The sequence below is a fragment of the Furipterus horrens genome, unplaced genomic scaffold, assembly GCF_987537825.1.
Source record: "Furipterus horrens unplaced genomic scaffold, mFurHor1.1.pri manual_scaffold_6, whole genome shotgun sequence".
NCBI classification, from domain to species: domain Eukaryota; kingdom Metazoa; phylum Chordata; class Mammalia; order Chiroptera; family Furipteridae; genus Furipterus; species Furipterus horrens.
The window spans coordinates 144,377,350-144,397,541 of NW_028327176.1; positions in this window are offsets into that span (position 1 = coordinate 144,377,350).

The window sequence follows — 20,192 nt, forward strand, 5'->3', positions numbered from 1 at the left end:
CAAAACCTTTTCAATCTTATTAAAGACATTTGTTTGCACATTTCCTAAAGAAAGTGTCAATTAGTTCTCTATAATTTTATGGTGCTGATTTAGGTTAATTACCATTACATATTTCAGTACGCTTTTCAGATTTAATTAGAAAGTGGCATCCACTCAAGCATTTATTTTCAACTGAAATTATTTTTGACAATATTAAGTCATTACTACATTTAATTCTCAGAAACATTATTTTTGGACATGAGATAAAAGTAAAAGCAAAGGTAAATACACTAAAAAACTTCAATTTTTTTGAGAAAATGTTAACATATTCCAAAATTTTCTCCCATTGTGAATCAATAGTACTTTTTACTAACATCTTCAGTTCAGGAAATTAGTCCCCTTGAATTATCAAATAAATTTTACTACATCATTAAGTATCGAGGAGTTATCCAGAAAAAAAGGTAACTTAAAAATATAGTTTTTTCCTCAAATCTCTAAAAAAATTTTACAGTTGTGTGTAGAGTTAAATAACACAAACATAAGAATAAACATTATATCTTGCTACCCTAAAATCTAAGGAATGGCTAAAAGTGAAATAAAAAATCACAAAGAAATAAACAAAACTATGGCCAAGTACCCAAGTCAACAACAGCATTATACTTTTTCTGGAAATTTCACTTAAAAAATCTGCAGGAATGATAGGCTGAACTGAGATAGCATCAAAGTTAGGCAAGAATTGAATCATTAAACTTTGTGTGCTCTGATAAGATAATTAGGTTTTCCTCTAAATATAATCTGGGTTTTTGCATAATTTTAAATAATGATATTTACTTAATTTGTACTTGAGATCTATCACCATGGTTGCATATGGATTGTGGAATCTGAGGGATGGGATGACACATATAAAGAGGGAGAAATGTTAAGGAAAGTTTGACATATTACAGTCATCGTTGATGGTATTTATACTAAGGTTGTATCAATGGAGCTAGATATGTGGTCATATCTGGGTATATTTTAAGATTATAACCAATACGACAAAATTTATGGTTGAGATATGTTGGAAGACTATGAGTCTAGTATGATGCTGCATTTTTCTTTTTATCTATCTAACTAGGAAAATTATGACAGTATTTTTTTAAATAAAAAAAATCGTAAGGATAAGTAAAATTGGTGTACAAAATTTTGGTAGGGAAATATTAATAATTTCATTTTGTGCACAAAATAGTTATATTTTTAAATGTCCAGATGGAACTTTTCAGTAATCATTTGGATATACCAGGTTTATATTCAATAGAAAATTATAGGAGGAAAATAAAAGGAGCATGCAAGTTAAACTTCAAGACATAGAATGTGAAAAAAGATCACCTACGGAGAAGATATTTAAGGTACTCTTAAATTAGAGATCTTATTGAAGGATCACCCAAATAACACTGGTATATAAAGACCGGTATGCTAGCAGGATGATAATAATAATTTCTAATAATAAAGCATATTATGAGAAAGTAGTATTATGATGAAATTTAAATCAGTGGAGACAGTCAGATTCAAAAGAGCCTTTAGTATAGAATCTACCTTTACAGTTCTAGCCTCTGTGTAGAATAATACAATTTATCATTTGAGAAGCTTGTTATAAGCAGTGAATTACAAAGTCATTTGTCCCTGGCTGGTTTGGCTCAGTGGATTGAGCGTCGGCCTGCGAGCTAAGTGTCGCTGGTTCGATCTTCCAGTCAGGGCACATCAGAAAAGGAAAACTCTGATTCCAAAAAACCTCTGCTGCCTTGTGGCATACCTCTTCAGGGGAAAGGCTAAGGGAGTAAACCCCGACAGAAAATCCGGAGCCGGAGTCCCTAAGGCGGTTTGACGTTGTAGTCAACACCGGCAACTCCTGCGGCGCACCTGAAGCCAAGCTGTATTGACTCCGTCTTTCCCTTGGACCCTTCAGCTGCGAAGAGAGGGGGGGTCTGCTGCATGGGCAACAGCAGACCCTCCATATCACCCTGCCCAGGCTCTGTAGCTTCAGCTCCACTGGAGAGGACACTCCAGCGTCATCGCAAGATGTCGATTCAACACGGGAGGAGACAGATACCGTGTCACTCCCGAGTCGGACTGCACAACCATTCTCGGCGGTGCAGATAGACTCTTAAGAAGCTACACCATCGTCTCTCGAGACGGACGGCTGCTGCCACCGCCGACGACGACAAAGTCATTAGGGTATAAGTGGGTAAGAATAATTTACCTTTAGTTTTGCTGTTTCTTATAAATTAAAAAATGATTGTATTATTGTAATTTAATACTATTATAAAAATAAAGGGCTTTAATGTATATTTCACAACTTAATAAGTAATTTCATATACTTTTGATAGTTCGATCTATGCAAAAAGAAAAAGCACTTCTCCAAGTGTATCCTTTACATGAATTTATTAAAAAGGAGAGAGAGAAAGATTGGGAGGAAGGGAAAGAAGGAAGGAAGGAAGGAAGAAAGAAAGAAAGAAAGAAAGAAAGAAAGAAAGAAAGAAAGAAAGAAAGAAAGAAAGAAAGAAAGAAAGAAAGAAAGAAAGAAAGAAAAAAAGAAAGAAAGAGAAAGAAAGAAAGAAAGAAAGAAAGAAAGAAAGAAAGAAAGAAAGAAAGAAAGAAAGAGAAAGAAAGAAAGAAAGAAAGAAAGAAAGAAAGAAAAAAAGAAAGAAAGAAAGAAAGAAAGAAAGAAAGAAAGAAAGAAAGAAAGAAAGGAAGAAAGGAAGAGGAGGGCAGGGGAGGAGAGGGAAGAGGATGGGTTTGGGGGGGAGAAAAAGACCGTGACTAGTGTGGTTCAGTTGATTGGCTGTTGCTCTGCCAGGATAAAGTCACTGGTTTGATTCCTTATCAGAGCGCATGCCTGGGTTGCAGGTTCTCTCCCCAAATCTGGTCCCTTGCAAAAGGCAGCTGTTAGATGTCTCTCTCTCATACCAATGTTTCTCTTCCTCTCTTTCCTCCTCCCTTTTCCTATCTCTAAAACCAAACAGATAAAATATTTTTTAGAAAAGAAAGACCAGAAGGAAGAAAAAAGGGAAAGAGGGAGGGGAGGGAGAGACACAGGGATAGAGAAAGAAAGAAAGACAGAGAGAAAAAAGAAAAAGAAAGAAGGAAAAAGAGAGAGAAAGAAGATAAAGGAAAAAAATCTATTGTATGTATATAATGTTTATACATTCATCCATCCATGAGTACTTGGGTTGTCACAACAAAAATTAAGAAAATATATGGAAGTAACCTAAGTGCCCATCAAAAGATGAGTGGAAAAATAGTTGTGGTACATTTATACAGTGATATATAACTTGGCCAAGTAAGCTTCTGGTTTATTAAATGTATATATATTATTTATTTATATTTTAATGTTTATGACAACATGGCCTCAGAATGCAAATTAGCTATTTATGTAAGCTCAACACTACAGGATGCATTGCTATTTGTCAGATGCATAGTCAACTGCAAAGTGGCATATTAAAAATAAATTGTGTTACCCCAGTGATCCCACCTATGGGAATATATATGAAGAAAGCTAAAACACTAATTTGGAAGAAAATATGCACACCTATGTTCATTGCAGAGTTATTTCCAAGTACCCACCAGTAGATGAGTGGATTAAAAGTTCCTAATACATTTACACAATAGAATACTACTTAGCCATAAAAAGGAAATCTTACCTTTTGTGATAGCATGGGTGGACCTGCTAAGTGAAATAAGCCAGTTAGAGAAAGATAAATATCATATGATTTCACTTACACGTGGACTCCAATGCACAAAATAATGCACAAAATAAAAACAGAAGCATGCATATATCCAATGTACTGACAGTTGTCAGAGGTGAGAAAGGTTAATGGACTGGATGAAAAAAAAAAATATATATATATATATATACATATATACATATATATACAGAAAACAGTGTGGTGATATCCAGAGGGAAGGGATGTGTGTGTGGGAGGTTAGGTAGAGGTGAGCAAAGGGAAGGAGACTTTGCTTGGTGTGATGGGCACATGATGCAGTGTGCAGATGATGTTTTGTTGAATTGTACACTTGAAATTTGTATGTTTTTGTAAACTGATACCACTGAAGTAAATTCAATAAAAATAAAATATAATAATGGGGAAATATAAAATAAACTGTTTTAAATTTTTTCTTTTTATAGGACAAAATCCCAAAGTAATATAAAAGTATGCTATACATGTTATTTACTTTTTGTTTGTTTGTTTGTTTTGTTTGTTGCTCTTGGGTAACTAAAAAAATAGCAGTTACACATTAATAATAACCTCAAATTTGATTTGATTAAAAAATTTTAAAGAATATATTTAGAACTACAAGCCTGCCCAATCATCCTCTTTTCAACTTTTTAAACTATTCTCAAATATACTGAAATTTTTAATGGTATGCTTCAATGAAATAGGAAGTTATTATTTTATCAGAGTAAAAATATATGGGAATTGAAAACAGAAAGCAAATACAACAGAAAGTATTTGTGTATTTCCTCCTACCTGTAAGATCCTCCTATACATGTTAGCACATTGTTAGATACATTTGTAGAACATGCACTGGCCAAAGAGAGGAAACAGCATCTTATGATTTATAGCACACTGAAAAAGTGACACTGTTGATAACCTCAGTTTTCTATTACTGAATGGCATGAAAATTTGGTTTTAATTTTGGAGGTCTTTGTTATCTAAAACTGTCAATGACATTAGTTTGTCAGAAAATGGTCGATACTGTTTTTGTACCCAAACTGCAAATTCTTATTTGGAATATCTTTCATGCATCCATGCATTGTGCACTGTGAAACTATGTGACGGTATATGATTAGAGCTGTCAAAGTTTTATATGCTCTTTTGAATTTATAATTTACCCCTTTTTAACTTGACAGGTGATTATTCCTTTTCATATCTTTAAGACACTGATGAAAATATTTATATATTAAAATCCCACATTTCCCCAACACTTTTTACAAATGGTGAGTACACAGAATTGACACTGTGTTTGAAGTCACACATCACAGCATTTGATTCATCTTTTTTCAGTCCTTAGGCTTGACAGGTGCTGATGGTTTGCTTCCCCTCTTAGTAACTGCCGCGAGCTGTCACATCTACTTCCAATTAATACATATCTGTTACAGTCCAGCAGCTCTAACAAATGCAAAACTACAAAATATTTTTCAACTTTCACTAACCAGGTGTTACCATGGTATCTGGTCCAGCAGGAAATGTGATGTGTTATGTTTCTAAGTATATTATCAATCATTAGACCCACATATTTACTTGTAGACAAAAGCCATTGTTGTAATAATAGAACTTTGACATACAATCTAACTTATTGGGAAAAAATGTAGAAAACATTCTGTAAAATTTTACATACCTTTACAAAGACTGATAATTTGTGTATTTTTTTTTTGTGATTTCTTCTTCAATTTGAAAATTTGGTCTTTAATAATATTCAAGATTTCATAAATTCCAAATGTTATGTTTCTTCATAATTATATTCAGAACATTAAAGCACTAAAGTCATTGGACACTTACCAGTATTTATTAAATTCATACTACTTATTATTAAGGAAAAAAACATAGCTTAAATGAAAATACTGTATAGCACTGTAGGGAAATTTCAAAGTAATATTTTAGGAAAGCCAGTGTAGATAGATAAGCAAGTAGAGGCTAAATGGACAGATTAGATGGATAGATAGGCAGATAGATAGATAAGTCATGTAGAGAGAGAGGTGTTGGATATTTTTTAATGATAATTTTTTAAAAATAAAAGCTCTTAAATAATTTTGACTGATAGTCTATGTTACTCATACCTGATAAAGGAAATATCAGTAAATCTCTTTATAATTAAAATGAATACGTTTAAGAAAAAAATTAAGTACTGATGGCATTCTCCATCTTGATGTGAAAAAAATTAATTATGTTGTAAGTCATATTGAAATGTCACTAAGATCCAGATCAGTTTTCATAGCACATTAGTGTATATAAGTGAAAGAGAGCTACATAACTGTTTCGTTCTCAGAGTAGGAGAACCTCAGTGTGAAGGGCATAGCAATATTAATTAACTTTTTCTGTCCATTGTGTCATAATCAGCAGATAAGCATAGTGATTCTGTGAGATACAGGCATGTGAACAAAGAGTTGACTGTTATATTGCTTGGAAATGTGATGCCTGGAAAGATGATGCCTGTATCATTCTGTACTTGGCAATATTCAGTTGGCCAAAAAACCCATTTAGTTATTTCCATAAAATAAAAGACACATTTTCGATTTTTACCAATAACCTTACTGATTTGCTATTTTGAGTATGTCAACTATCTCTGGCTATTAGTTTCTGGTGGGTAGAGGCCAGGGGTGCTGGTAAATATCTTCCAATGCATTAGACAGTCCCACAGCAAAGAATTACTTGTCTGCAATGTCAGTAGTACCAAGAAAATTTACGGACTACTTTTGACATGTTCAGTCAGTCAGAGCATCTTCTCCAGCACTGAACAAATCTTTTTCTTTTTGAATTTGTTGTATTTTTACCTTTGTTGAAATAGTAAAGCATAATATGCCAAAAATGTGTATTTTCTTCCATCTTCAATATTAAAATGGCTACACAAAATTTTATCAATTTTGTTAAGCATTTCTTTAAATGCACACTCTTATGATAGCTGTGACAATAAAATCTAACAAAATTGTTTCAAAGGAAGTTAAAGACAGCTAAGCACTACTAGAGCCATTGTGTGGAAAAAACTAAACAAACATTTTGACCCACCCAATATTTGCTTAAACAAATGAAATGTAGTGGAAAAGAACATCAACCAATAATAGAAAGAAGACAGAAGAGAAAAGGTTATTTGATTTAGAGTATGAATATAGACAGTTTTAATCCAGTCAGAAATTTAAAAAAAAAACAAAAAACACTAAGTTTTGTGATGTCAGAAAACATATTTCATAAGCGGTTTGTGTATCTAAGTGAATTTTACTCAAATGCAGTGCAGTACGGAATGCTCACACAATTCACCAAATTCTTGAACTCACTTTTTTCATAAATACTTCAAGCCACTCTTATATTCCAGTCCCGGTGTTGAACACTGGCTAAATAGTGACAACATAATATAAATAACAACCCTATTAGCTCACTCAAGACTCATTATTCATTAACTTCTGTTTTAGGCATTTTGAATATATCAGTGAATAAATCTAACAAAGATCCCGGCCTTCTTACAGCTTATATTTTAGCATAAATATGTAAACATTAAACCTATCAATAAATAATTAAATAATACAGGATATTATCAGGTAATGCATATTATGGGAAACATGTATAAAAAGAGTGAGAAGTAGTCAAACTCAGGAAATATTTTGAAGGGAGTATACACAGGATTTTATTCTTGGTTGATTTTTAAGGAGAGAGGGTGGGAAGAAAAGCAAGAAGGGAGGGGAGAAAGAGAAAGGGAGGATGGAAGGAAGAGAGAGAGGGAGAGAAAGAAGAAAAACTAAAGAAAGAATGACTCAAATATGAGTCTAAGGTTTTTGGAAAAAAATACCTGGGGAGATGGTGCTTCCATCAACTGAGCTAAAAATGTCTGCAAATGGAGATGCTTTTTGTGAATAATCAGGAGTTCAGTTTTAGATACACTGAATTTGACATTTGGAGACCTAAATTTGAAGGATACAAGTATATAAATGGTGCTTAAAGTCATAAAAACAGAACAAGTTCACGATGTGAGTGTAGATATAAAAAGAAAAATAAAAAGAGAACCAAAGGTTAAACTTATATAGTAGATATGTACTCCCCTTCAAAAAAAATACAGTTTATACTATGTGCGCATAAGTGGGTAGGGGCAACAATAATGAGCAAACAACATGGTAGTAAGTTCCTTTTAAACCGAAAATAAGACTTTTTAAATAAAATAATAGTTTTTAAATTAGTCATCATAAGGGAACATAATGATGAACATTTGGGTGTTAAGGTATTTATCATTTATTTAAAAGTATTTAATATGCATTTATAATATTAAATATATTGATATTTTACATATATTTAAAATCATGTTACATAAAATAACACATTCACATTTATCTTTTCATTAAGCATTTTTATGATTTTTCATAGAAATTTTAGAAACTGTCTTTATCAACATTATGGTTGTTTTTCTGAGTGAGTTAACACAGTGTTCTCCAGAATCTTATTTTACAGGTGGGAAAAAAAGTCTTGAGAATCACCTTGTTCTCTGTGTACTGTCAAAAAGATTTTCAAGAAGAAATTTTTTTTCAGTTGTACTTATTTTGAGAGGAAATGTGATCCCATGAGACAATATTCTGTGTTTGAGAAGTCTGTGTAACACTAACAAATGTGGATGGTTATTATTAATGCTAAAGTCTTCATGAAAGTAATAGCAGTATTTATTATTATATTATGTTCATGACAGTGAACTTTTCTAAATGTGTATAAGGAAAATAACAAAGTTATGAATTTATTATAATGACTTTGTTTAATAAAATTATATAAATTCTACATGTACAATTCTATAATACATCATCAATATACTGCATTGTGTGTTTACCACCCAAAGCAAAGTTGCCTTCTGTCACTGTGCACTTGACCCCCTTTACCACTTTTCTACCTCCCACTCCCTTCCCTCTGGTGACCACCATACTGTTGTCTGTGTCTATGAGTTTGTTTGTTTATTTTGTTCGTTGCTTTCAGTTTTATATCCCACATATTAGTGAAATCATATGGTTCTTGAATTTTCCATCTAACTTGTTTTGCTTAGCATAATTTTCTCAAGATCCACCCATCCATCTTGTTGCAAATAACAATATTTTATCTCATTATTTTAATTTACTTTAATTTAATTTACCGCTTTATTTTTTCCTTTACCATACATCCCCCCATAACCTCTTCCACCTCCAACACCCCCCAATCACCACAGTGTTGTCCGTGTCCATGAGTTCTTTATCTTTTCTTTTCATTTTTACTCAATTCCTTCACCAATCCCACTCCCACCCCAGAGTTGACAGCCTGCTCTCTATGAGTCTATCTCTGTTTTGCTCATTAGTCCAGTTTGTTCACTAGAATCCACATATGAGTGAAATCATATGGTATTTGTCTTTCTCTGACTGACTTATTTCATTTAGATAATGTTCTCCAGGTCCATCCATGCTGTCATAAATGATAAAATGTTCTTTTTTATGGCCAAGAAGTATATCATTGTGTATATATCCCATAACTGTTTTATCCACTCATCTACTGATGGGCACTTGGGCTGCTTCCAAATCTTGAGTATTGTAAATAATGCTGTAATGAACATAGGGGTGCATATATTCTTTCAAATTAGTGTTTTGGGTGTCTTTGTATTTTATATTTTTATAGATAAATAGTATCATGCCAATCCTTTATGTAGAATAAAAATATCTTTGTTTTGCCTAAGCTAATTTGAGTTGGGTGATCCATATATTTTTGGAAATTATGGCTTTCCCTCATAGGAAACATATTTTAAAATGATTATTGTTTGTATTTATGACACAGTGAAATAAATTTCAGAAGTTCTTAGGTAAAATATATTAACTAAATTTAAAAAAAATTGGAGTCATAAACTTCTTAGAAGTAATAAGAATGTGAAAACTAAATATTGAGGGTAGACAAAAAGTACAGTATTTTTATATTGTTTTAATTTTCAAAATAGGATTGAATAAAGATATGGTATATATACAATGGAATACTGTTCAATCATAGGAAAAGATGAAATACTACCACTTGCAACAACATGGATGGACCATGAGAATATTATACTAAGCAAAATAAATAGCAAAAACTAAGCCATATAATTTCACTCACATGTGGGACAAAGTACTGAAACTCATAGACACAGAAAAAGGTATGATGGTTCCCAGAAAAAGGGGTAAGGGAGAAGTGGGAAAAGGGGGCCAAATATATAGTAATGAAAAATGGTTTGACTTTGGGTGGTGGACATACAATATAATTACAGAGCATGTATCATAGAAATGTGCACTTGAAACCTGTATGATACTATTGACCAATGTTACCTCAATAAATTTAATAAAAAATAAATAAAATGAAATAAAAATAATTTTTAATGAAGGTTTTTTTTCCAATAACATAGTAAATCTTAATGTTTTCATCCGCATAATAGATGCTGCCTTGTTATAATGGTATATGGTATATAAATAATCACCATTGTATAGTTTTTTATAACATACAGGGTGCTTTCTTAAATATTATGTACTTTGACATATGCTACTTGAAATAAGTGAAGAAACAAACTAGAAATTAACTTCTGTTTTAAAAATATTTTAATATTATTTGGGCATCATATTATTCACAGAATAAAGAACACAAATGTTGTGCTATGATGTCCTAAATGTTGTATTCAATATGTCTTAAAATTTTTGTGTCATGGCAAATAAAAGAATGAAAAAGTCTGATCTAGAGATGGGGGGCAAGATTCTGAGATAAGACTGTGATTTCCTAGCCAACATCAGTCTCATTAAGAAAAAATGCTTGAAAATGAACTTATTATAGCAATAATGCAATGATTACAGCCATTCAGTATTTCCTAAACATTGTGATATCTCCAGAAGTCATTCCAACACAGGACCCATGAAAGAATCCAAACAGTATTAAAGCCTGCTTATTATTTTTAGCCAATGCATCTCAAGAGACAGTCAATCTTTAAGGCCTTTACAAAACGTATCTGAGACAACCATACTCCATGTCTACTCATATAAGCTTCCCAGACATCTTTTCTATATATATCATTTCTGGATGTGAAAAATTTGACAACTTAAATTTAAAAAATATAAGAATTAGACCCTGCTCACATAAACACAGGGCTCAATTTAATGTTAGTTATAAATGATAGGTTGTTTAGAACACTTTGTTAATCATTCTTTCCTCTTTCACAGATAGTTTTGTAAGTCTTCCTTCACTTCCCCAAACTAGCTTGTCAAAATTTCAATATAATTAAAATAAATTTTTTGTCTATTCTACATCTATGTAGCTGATGTAGGCTAAAGATAAACATATACCAAGAGGCTGTTCTCATTTTAAATTCATTACCATTAACTTCAAATTGCCACTTCATGTGACCTAAAAAACAGTTTCCCTTGTCTGCTTTTCCATTTTTCTACAAGGACATCTTTAATACTCTTTTTTAAAAAATCTCTTGACATCTCAATTTCTATTCTCTCTCTCAGCAGATGATACTGCTTTGTACCTCTATGAGAAAATAAAAATAGTGGGAGATAAATCACAAAAAATTCCTCTATAACATTTGCTTCTTAATTCACTACCACCTGTACTATTGAATTATTCTTGGACCTGTCTACAATTGCTCCTCTTGTTGTGCACTAAATCCCACCCTCTTTCACTCAAGAGTCTGGGTAGAACTTTTTACCTTTTCTCTCAAATCCTTAACACCTCTTTAATCATTCCCATCAATTTACAGATATGATGTTTCAATTCCATTAAAAAAATTATTCCTTGACAAGCTATTTACTCTTCACCTATTGTCCCATTTCTTTGTTCCACTTCACAGCAAATTTCCTCAAAATAATTTTCCATATAAAATTTCTCAAATTCCTCTCTTTCTTAGACTGGCTCTAATCAGCATTTTGTTCTCATCACTCCACTGAAACTATACTAGTCAAAGTCACTAGTTACTTATGTATTACTAAATTCAAAGGTCAAATCTCAGCACTCATATTATTTTAACTATAAGTAGTATTATATGTAGTTTATCACTCTCGCTTGGAGATAAATTCTATTGGGGGCTATGCTTCATCACATGGCTTCTGAGATTCTATGCTCTTTTGTGTTTTTCTTTTACTGAATTGGCTGCTTCTTTTAGACTTTTTTAGGTCTTTTTTTCCCTTTCTTTCTTTCTTTATTCCACACTCCACAATCACTGGAATATCTCAATACTCAACTCTTAAGCATTTATTTTCTACATACACTTTTATTTTGATGAATTCACTAAGCTAAGTAATAATAGCTTTTTACTCACAACTTCCATATTAATACTTCCCTCCTAACTGACAGCATCCCCCCTGAATTTCAGACACATACATCCAGCTTCACATCTCACACTTAATAGATCTACATAACATTTAGACTGAACATATGCAAAAGAAAACTTCTGAACTTCCTTTCTAAACATATGCGACCGATGATATTTCCCATCTCAATGGCAAACCCATCTTTCCATTTTCTCTGGTTCTAATTCTTGGACTCATTCTTCTCCTCCTATTCTCTCACATTCTTGATTTCCATCAGAAATTCTACCAACTCTACTTCAAGAATCTGATAACCACTCACCAGGTGTGTTGCATTCCCATCTGCTGCTTGCTCTCTCAGTGTGAAATATTTCATATCTACCCTGCTACCTACTGTAGTCTTATTCCAGAGGCTGAGTCATCCTATTAAATGTAAGTCAAATTGTATCACTCTGCTCAAAACCCTTCAGAAGCCCACTATTTATCTCCTATTAAAATTCAAATGCTTAAAAGTAGACAACAAGGCCCTAAAAAGTTTGGCACAAATTTGACTTCCTTGGGTTATACTAGAAACGTTGTAAAACTCTCTAGAATGCTTCCACACCCCTTTAGATTGTTTTATTTCCATAGCACTTTTTCTAACACACTATATATTTTGCCTATTTTCAATATTGCTTATTGTTCATTTTACTAGAATATAAGTTCCACATGTGAAGATGTTCTCTTGCCTATTTTACTCACTGATGCATTGAACAGTATCTATTAATTGCCTAACAAATATTTAGTTAATAGATGGATCATTGACAATGGCTGCTGTTACAGTCGAAGGAACACAGAGAAAGGAAGTGACTTATCAATGATAGCACCAAGCATAACAATATGGAATTGTGATTGCAGACAATTATCTTACCAGCTTATCTTGTCTTTAACTACATCATTATTTTTAAATCCAAATAACAAATCATAATTTTCATCATGTCTGTCTGTTTCATTATCACCTCACACTGTTGGATTTGATTATTTAATTTTCTTCATCTGTTTCAAATAGTAAACTCTGTAAGTGAATATTTGAGGATTAAAAATATTTGGAGATTGCATGTAAGTCAGTGACACACTCTTTAAACAAATACTAATAATGCAGTTTGTTCACATATCAGTCAGGCAGCCTGTATCTGGAAGCTGTGTTAACCTTGGGTATCTGAATAATATGCTCCTGAATCCTTAATTTTTTGTGAGCTTTTAACAAAATTTACCTAAAGTAAAAGCAAATAATTGTGATATAAGGTGAAATTCTACATTTCTTTTAAATCATCCCAAAATGCCAGTTGTTTAAAGTATTTTCTTTTGTCTCAACTAGAAATATTAACTCTAATTGTCAAATCCTGCAACACTTTTACTCTGTAGTACTGAAAAAAATATTTTATTTTATTATATCTATTTGAAAAAGTCATATATTTTAATCAGATTATCAGTTATTAATAACATGTTTATTTTTGTGTCCCACAGCACCTAACACTATATTTCATCCAGAGTAAGTCTTCAGTAAATACTTGTTGAATTGAGTGGATTGAAAAAATAGAACAAAGTAAATTCCATTTGTATGGCACATTAGAGCTTAAAGAAGAAAAATTAACCTGTTTACTTTTTTAATGATAATCATAACCATCTGTTTTTTATACAACCCCTTCAAACAATGGAGAAGACGAACCTATGCTATGAGGTGCGAGTACTGAATCTGAACAAATACTTGAAAAATATTTTTGTCCTACTTGCCATGAGAAGAGAATTATAAATGAGCCATACAATGCCTTGGGTTTACTTCGGAATTTCAGTGTTTGGCTGTTTTGGAAAAGGTTAGGAAACCTCTTTGTGTCTCAGAAATCTTTAAAATCCCATGTACTTTTGGAGTTTTCCCATCATGGATCAAGTAGAATTTTTCAGAGAAGTAACACATAACATTTTACACTCATTAAGCTTCAAAGTAGTTGAACTCTTCTGTGTAAAATTACCAAGATAAAATAAGTTATAAAAATAAATAGTTTTAAAATAAACTTTGGCAGTTAGTGAAAGAAGATCCTGACGTTTTCAACCTCATACCCCTCCATTTGCTGGGTTATTAGCCTTATAAAATTTTTTCATGTGGAAGTGTTTTTCAAGATCTGCATTCAAAAAATTCTATTTAGAATATTACTTTCAAAATGCTCAACTACATTCTTAACACTTCTAATTGAAAGATTAATATAAAGTCAGTTGCATATTTTAACTATAAAAGTGATACATTATCATATTAAACAATATTTTTCATAATTATTCATGTCAGCTGTAAGGAACATATGCTTTTTATATAATACTCTCAAGTGTGAATGTCACAAATGTATAAGTGGTTTATGTTTTCTGTTATTTCTTTTATCTTGCTTGTCATAATTCCATCGGAATTCTGAAACACTCTTGAAGTAAACAAAACAATTATGAAATAGAGAATTAAATGTAAGAGAAATGTAAACTATTGTTCTCAACAATAAGATTCCACTAATTCTAAAGACATGTTGAGTTCTAGGTAAACATTAAAAAACATTTTATTACTCATTTTTTATTCCAAATTTTAAATGTTATCTTTTGAAACATAAAAAGATCTTTAGAACTAAAATGCAATGCCAATTTTTAAAATTTTACTAAAACTGATTACAAAGGGCTTGACTATGTGTGACATACTTGTCAATTCTGAATGTGCTATATAAACTAGTGACAAGTACAAACATACAATGGAATATTATATCTAAAGTACTACTAACTCTATGTTTTATTACTGTGTGGTTTTAAACAAAATATTTTTATTTATGGAAAAATTCATTCTTTGACATTTGGTTCTTGTTTATATTTGGTATTCAAGTAAGTCAGTATTTGCAATTTTGGCTATATTTGAAGGGTTAAAAATGAAAGAACAATTATAGAATAAGTGACTCTAAAATTTAACTAAATCTGTATATATTTTCTTCCAATGTAATTAATAAATTATTACCTTGTTTTTTTTTTTTCTCCTCTGATTCAGCCTCTTTGTGTAGTAAGTAGAATGTCTGCACTGTAATGTCAGTGCAAACTGCACAAATTCCATTTGTGGGCTGTAAGTACTGGGCTTTATGACTGTATACATAAATTACTTATGAGAGCTCTATCTATGGATATCCAATTAACATTGCTTCAAGACCTGAATTTCGTATACCAAGATGTTTCTATGTCTCATCAATGTTTATTAACATTTATAATTTCTGGTTCCCTCTCATCTAGGCTCTGTGGCCTCATGTCATTTTCAATATGATTATCAAGCTCAATTTAACTTCTACAACAACAATTCCTTTTAACATATATCTGTATCTTCAAATTTTGAACAATTTATGCATGCAGATGGAAACAGGGTTTATATCACAGTAATAAAACAACAGTAATGGGCACCACAAGCATCATATTTCTTAAAATGCCTTCCACTTTTGCAAACTTATGGAAATTTTACTGTCCTTGAATATAATATTGTCATCTTGTCAGTCTATCAATTCACTTTTTTCTTCATTCCCATTATCTGGTTTCTCTCCGACTCTCTCTCTCTCTCTCTCTCTCTCTCTCTCTCTCTCTCTCTCTCTCAATCACAGAGGGAAAACAAAAATGTGTCTTCCCCTATGGCATGTTGAAACTTAATCTTACCTTTGAGATCAAGATGAGGAAATGCGGGATTTTTTCCTACATCAACTTTCAGTATTTTTTATAGATATAGAAAATTGTAGAAGGTTTGTAGTTTTTAATTTGAATTTAAATTTAATTTATTGGGGTGACATTGGTGTACAATTCTATAATATATTATCTGTATATTGTATTGTGTGTTCACCATCCAAAGTCAATTGTCTTTCTGTCACCATTTATTCCCTTTACCCTCTTCGACCTTCCTCACCCCCTCTTCCCTCTTGTACCCACAATCTATTGTCTGTGTCAATTTTTTTTCTTAATCCCTTCACTTTTTACACCCAGTCCACTAAACTTCCTCCCTTCTGACAGCTGGCAATCCATTTTCTGTATGAGTCTGTTTCTAGTTTGTTAGTTTATTTTGTTTGTTAGATTCCACATATTGATGAAATCATATGATACTTGTCTTTCTTTCACTGGTTTATTTCACTATCATAATACTCTCCAGGACATCCATGCTGTTGCAAAAAGTAAGATTCCATTCTTTTTATGGCCAAGCAGTATTCCATCATGTAATGTGCTACAGTTTTTTATCTACTTATTTACTGATGGGCACTTGGGCTGTCTTCCAAATCCTGACTATTGTAAATAACACTGCAATGAACAAAGGGTTGTATATATTTTTTCAAGTAGTGTTTCAGGTTTATTCAGATATTTTCAGATGTGAGATTGCTGGGTAACAAGGCAATTTTATTTTTAGATTTTTGAAGAATCTTCATGCTATGTTTTCACAGTGGCTGCACCAATCTGCATTTCCACCAACAGTACACACAAGGGGGAACAGAGGAAACATGCCTCAATATAATAAAAATCATATATGATAAACCCACAACCAACACCATACTAAATAGACAAAAATCAAAAACATTTCCTTAAGATCAAGAACAAAATAAGAATGCCCAATTTCACCACTCTAATTCAACATAGTACTGGAAGTCTTAGCCACAGCAATCAGACAAGAAGAAATAAAAGGCATTCAAATTGGAAAGTAAAAAATAAGACTCACTATTTGCAGATGCCACAGTACAATTTATAGAGAACCCTGAAGATTCCACCAAAAAAACTACTAGAACTGATAAATGAATTCAGTAAAGTAGCAAGATACAAACTATCCAGAAATCAGTTGCACTTTTATACACCAATAATAAACTATCAGAAGAAGAAACTAAGAAAATAACACTGTTTACAATTGCATCAAACGTTAAAATACCTAGGAATAAATTTAACCAAGAATGTAAAAGACCTGTACTTGGAAAATTATAAGACACTGAAGAAAGAAATTGAAAAAGATAAAAATAAGTGGAAGCATATACTGTGTTTATAGATAGGAAGAATTAACTTTATAATATCTATACTACCCAAAACAATCTATAGATTGAACACAACTCCTATCAAGATATCAATGGCATATTTTTAAAAACTAGAGCAAATATTCCAAAAATTTATATGGAATTACAGAAAACCCTTAATAGCAAAATCAATCTTGAGAAAGAAAAACAAGGTTGGAAAAATCATGGTACTTGATATCAAACTATCCTATGAGGCCATTGTAATCAAAACAGCATGGTACTGGCATAAAAGCAAACACATAGATCAATGGAACAAAATAAAAAGTCCAGAAATAAATCAACTTTTAGTATATATCACCATACTCATCTAAAAATGTTTGTATATTTACAAATGAAAATGAAATTAATATTTTTTCTATTTTATTGCAATTAAAAGTGGGGTTGCATTTCTTCAAATGTAGCAAGTACATATTAATGTTTAAAAAAATTTTAAACAATATTAATTAAAACTCTTAGGATATCATGAAACATTAGGTAATTTTCTGGCACTACTCTCTTAATCTAAAACACTTAATTGAAAATCGATTTTCTTAAATAGAAATGAAAGTATAATTTTAACTAATTTTTAAAATTTGGCATATGTTTTCTGGTAAATTTTATGAATCCTTGAGCTTTCTGCCTTTTATAATATTGAAGGAAACATTTATTTTGTTAAAAGTACATTGTATTAATCAAATACCTGTTGTTTAATTGTGATAATTGTCACCATTTTCCTCTGGGGAAAAACACAAATAAAAATTGAGCCTTTTGGAGTTCTATGTTCTTTCCTCTAAAATGTTTTAAGTGCCAAGTAGGTCATTATAACAAATATTCTGATCCTGTTACTTGAATGTAAACATCTGTTTGTGCTCTAATGTCATAAACATCCTGAGCTTAGAACCAATATATTATAAGCTATGAAAAATAGTTTGTTGTTGAAAATAAAGAATAGAAATGGAAAGAGAATTTTGTCATTTCAAATGCCAACTTGCATTCAATTCTCATTTGCATGCATGCAATTATAAAATGCCTTTATGTATTTGATGAGAACAGACAAAGAATCATTTGGTGTAGAAAAGCATCTGCTACACATACATGAAGATATTATTCAACTTGAAGAAAAATTTACTATCTGCATCAAACTGACATTATAAAAGCTGTAAAACAACAAAAAATAAAATATTATTGGATGAATTGCATTAGTTTAAGGATGCTTACAATGATAAATGTAGATGGGTAAAAACATTTCACTAATCTCTTATTGTCTAAATTTGCATAGACCATATATATTTTAATTTTCATTTGGTATTCTATGATTTTTAAAATTAGAAATAGCAAGAAAACTAGGTTTTTATGTTGTCGTTTACAAAACTGTATTTTATATTTTTTAAAAGGATCTTTTATTTCTTAAATCTTTAGTCTTTAGCTCTAAATATATCACTATCTGCAGGTATATGCTCTGTAAAATGTTTGATTTCTTACCTAGAAAACTGCAATGTCACTTTGTACAATGTAATGTGTTAGATAAAGAAAAATATAAAGTTAAGAAAACAAACAACAAAGCCAATAATACCTAGAAAACTTGTTATTTTTAAGGACTGGGTTCACTGTCAGAACATGGAGGCAGCTAGAATGCACACCTGGACTTTTGGTATATGCTAATCAACCTGGCTCTGTCTGGGCCTTCCAGAGGATATGCTGATGCACCTAGCCCATTCCCAGAGGATATGTTAATGGACTTAGCCTGATATGTTAACTGACCTGGTGGGGAGTGGGGGGAAAGCAATGAGGTGCAAATCACCTACTGAATATGTTGATAAGCAAACTCACCCTCACCAAAATGTGTGGTGGGACTCCTATGGGCCCATGAGTAGGACCGGAAGTTCCCGTTCCCCAATCTCTATTCCCCATTCCTTTGCTCCCCATTCTCCATGTTCCTACCAGCCCTTGAGTATCCAGGGTTGCCTCTCTCCTCCACCCTCTTCCCCTTTTTCCCTCAATAAACCTGTTGCCTGATCCCGCAGTGGTCTCCAGGTGATTTCTCAGAGCAAGGCTGCCCTGATGCTTACCACTTCTAAAAAGATATATTTTAAAGTTATTTCCCAGCCTTGGCTTGTGTGGCTTAGTGGGTTGCAGAGCAGTTTGCAAACCAAAAGGTCACCGGTTCAGTTCCTGGTCAGGGCACATGTGTGGGTTGTGGGAGCAACTGCTTGATGTTTCTTTCATATATAAATGTTTTTCCTCTCTTTTTGGCCCTCCCCTCCCCTCTCTCTAATAAAAATAAATAAAATCTTTAAAAATAGTTATTTCTCAAATTATTAAAAATAAATACATGTTATTTTGTCACACAGAGAAAAATATAAGTGTGATTTTAAGTTTATTCTTCAGCATGGGTTACCTTATAATTTAGCATGTGTGATTTGTGTGGAGGATACTATAATAAGCCACTGTGTAACAGAGTTAAATATTAGGATTATAAAACACACTCAGTTGAAAAAGGAAAATACACAAACACAATTGCACACCATATAATAGGAACTTTATTCACCATTAAAATATATAGAAGAAAGGTATCACTGAGACTGACAGGGAAAATAATCGCAATGTTCTGTCTCTATAACTGTGCTTGTATATTTGCATCAGAAAAAGGCATAATTGCCATGTTTCATTTCTGTAACTGCTTGTATTTGCATCAGGAAAACTTTTTGAACATTTTGCCCATGAACAATCCGCCAATGAACAGTTTTCCTGTAAACAATCTGACAATGAGCATTAATTCCCACACTTGCTGGCAAAAAGCCATAAAAGCCTGTGAGAAGTGCAGCTCAGGGCTCAGACGTTTGGAGACTACTCCTCTGGGCCCACATGTGTGGGTAAAAGTTTGTTCCTCCGCCTCTCCGAGTGCTGCTTGAGTTTCTCGCTACCCGTGATTTCCTGCAACAAGAGTATTATTGATTTAAGACAAAAGTACAGGGAAAACACAACCCATCTTTCATTTGGTTCTCAATTGTAGGCAGATATTGTTCTATTTCTTTACCTAGAATGACAGGGTGAAACAGAATATTGGATTGAAAGTTAAAAATAAGTATTCTATTTTTAACACTGCCCCATGTTAGATATATAGATATAGTGTGGTCCACGACCCA